The sequence below is a fragment of the Montipora capricornis genome, chromosome 10 (genome assembly GCF_036669925.1).
Source record: "Montipora capricornis isolate CH-2021 chromosome 10, ASM3666992v2, whole genome shotgun sequence".
Taxonomy (NCBI): Eukaryota; Metazoa; Cnidaria; class Anthozoa; order Scleractinia; family Acroporidae; genus Montipora; species Montipora capricornis.
Genome location: NC_090892.1, coordinates 12,538,479 through 12,540,978, shown reverse-complemented (window position 1 = coordinate 12,540,978; position 2,500 = coordinate 12,538,479). Strand labels below are relative to the sequence as shown.

Sequence of the window (2,500 nt, the reverse complement as noted above, 5' to 3'; positions counted from 1 at the left end):
TGCCTCTTAAACCCTACAAAACCAAACCCTTACAACAGGACAGATCTAGATCCGCCACAATATGGTTCAAGAAATTTCAGATCTTACCAGCTGGTTGGATTTTTCCTGGAGTTAATGATCTCACAAAATCTTCAGGCGTCATGAACACTTCATTGACTTCACCAATATGCACAACTTTGAGAGAGGCAAAGTACCTGAACACCTTGTCTGGTGTACTGTACTGTCTGATACGATTTTCATACTCAATTATCTGTGTAAAGAGAAAAGAGTCATCAGGATCATTTCCACACTATGCCTGAATTGTACCAGGCCCCTCCCTAGTAACTTTTAAACTTTAAGGCCCAACAGGCCCCCCAATGAAGAGAAAAATTGTCTGGTGGTAAACTGGGAGTTAAAGTGTTAAGGCAACAGTTCCTAATATACGTGTAAGGTCCTCGACCAGCTTTTTAATACTCAAGTGGAGATGACCTCTCGATAGCTTAATTCGTAGAAGAATTTTGCTAAGCAGACAGAATCAATTGGTGAAAACAGAAGATTATTAATGGACAAGTGCAATTGTCAAGACTTAGACTAGTGTAAGAAGTGGGAGCCTGGGAAGGATTCCCAAAACACCTACATGTAAGTCAAATTCCTTTGCATGCAAACACACTAATCGAATCAGGCACTTAAAACAGCTGTCTGGGTAATGTACCATTATGTAATTTAAACCTACACACACCTTAATCTTGAACAATATTGGCACACATTGAGATAAGAGTTTACAATTAAGCAATCCCTATGGTAAATGTCTCATATACCAGGTGCACTTTTAATTCACCCAAAATTCTTAACAGTTTCAAGTTCATTCTGGTTCCATGTGACAGGAATATTTGGGGCCACCATGGAAGGCTGCCCAAATAAATTATTGGTCAAACCAAAATGTTCCTTTCTGTTTGAAGTTCTGTTGTTCAATTATTACATGTATCTCATACATGTACGTACTCATAGCAAGCTCATATGAACCTCCCTGAATGATGTGAAGCTTGTGCAAATGATGGAGAGGGTCAGGTTTGTGCCCCCAGAAAGGAGGGGGGGGACTCCCTTACAAAATGGACGAGGGTGCTTGTCGTACCTTTTAGGGGTTAAAAAGGCGGTTTTGGTACCTTTTAGGGTGTTCAGCCTCAAAAGGACCACAGAGGGAGCTTTAGCAGAACTTTTTAGAGTACTGAGCCAAAAAAATTATGGCAGGCATGAGACGTTTGATAATTAATGATTTTTTAATGTTGTGTTAAATTAAAACCCATAATTTGGTTCCTCTTAGAGGGATGCCACGCCCACAAGACAGGATCTTGGTACCTCTCAAAGTTTCCAATGTGCACCCCGTCCCTTTCACATGGGAGTCCTCCTCTCTCCCCCCCCCACCCCCCTGGGTATGAAAATCTGCAACAGCCTCGCTGGGCCAAATGAATGTCTGTCGCCTCGCCCACTCATTTGAAGTCTATTTGCCCACCCATTATGTTAAATTAAAATACTCCCCCACACATTCGACTAGGAGTTGAAGATTTTTTATGTTATGAGATCAAACATTAAAAAAAATAGGCACACATTGCATACGTGTGGTAGTGCAGTAACTTGACACAGTGCTTTATTCCAGAACTGTCAACTGAGCTGCATTTTGTTTTCCAGAACATAATATGTAAAATACTAAACCCACACAGATTGAAGGAAATAAATGGGAATCGAGAAACATTGACTTTGAGGCTGACATGAAGTTCAACTTCTTTTTCACAGCAAGTTTACAATGTAGTTGTGTACTCTGAGCGTCGGACAGTTCCACGACAAAAGTTCATTGAAGTTAATCCCTGTCCCGCGGGTTGGTATCTGGATGGCCGACATTGTACACTATTGCATTGGCATGAGTCCGCCATTTTATCACTGCTAGATTTACATGTGGCTGACCATGTGACCAAATGTGAATAAATTAAAGTTTGGACCGAGACTGGCCTGGGGTAAATAATAAAATATTTAAAATATTTAATTATAAATTATCATGGAGAATTTGCACAAGCTGCTTGAGTGGTCAAGTGGACAGGAAAGTGGGCAGCAAATCCAGAGATAGGAAATTCAAGTTCGAGTTAAGGTGAGTAAAAAGAAAACTCTCGAGAAGTGTGAAAAGTCTGTGTGGGGTATTGTGGAGGGAGTGGGTGTAAGGGGTATTAGGAAGAGCCACCTGGAAGGTAAGGGGGAATATATCTGTGAAAGAAGGGTGGGGTAGCATAGAGATAATGGGGAAGATCTCTACCAATTGGTTTAAAAATTTTGAACTGGTTCAAAAAAATTAAAACAGAGGTCAAAATTGAACTACAACACACACAACTTCAAAATGGGCAAGTCATTGATAGTGCAGGTGAGTTAACTTGATGTGTAAGCAAGTTAACGTAATCTGTGGCTGAATAGACTTTGAATGAGTGGGCAAGTTAACTTCATTGTGAGTTAACCAGTGGGTGACCGGATACCAGCC

The 2,500-nt window shown here is 40.8% G+C and overlaps 1 pseudogene; it reads right to left on the bottom strand.

Moving 5' to 3' along the window:
* Window positions 1-2,500, bottom strand: part of LOC138021894 (calcium uptake protein 1, mitochondrial-like) — a 29,505-nt pseudogene that overhangs the window by 16,522 nt on the left and 10,483 nt on the right.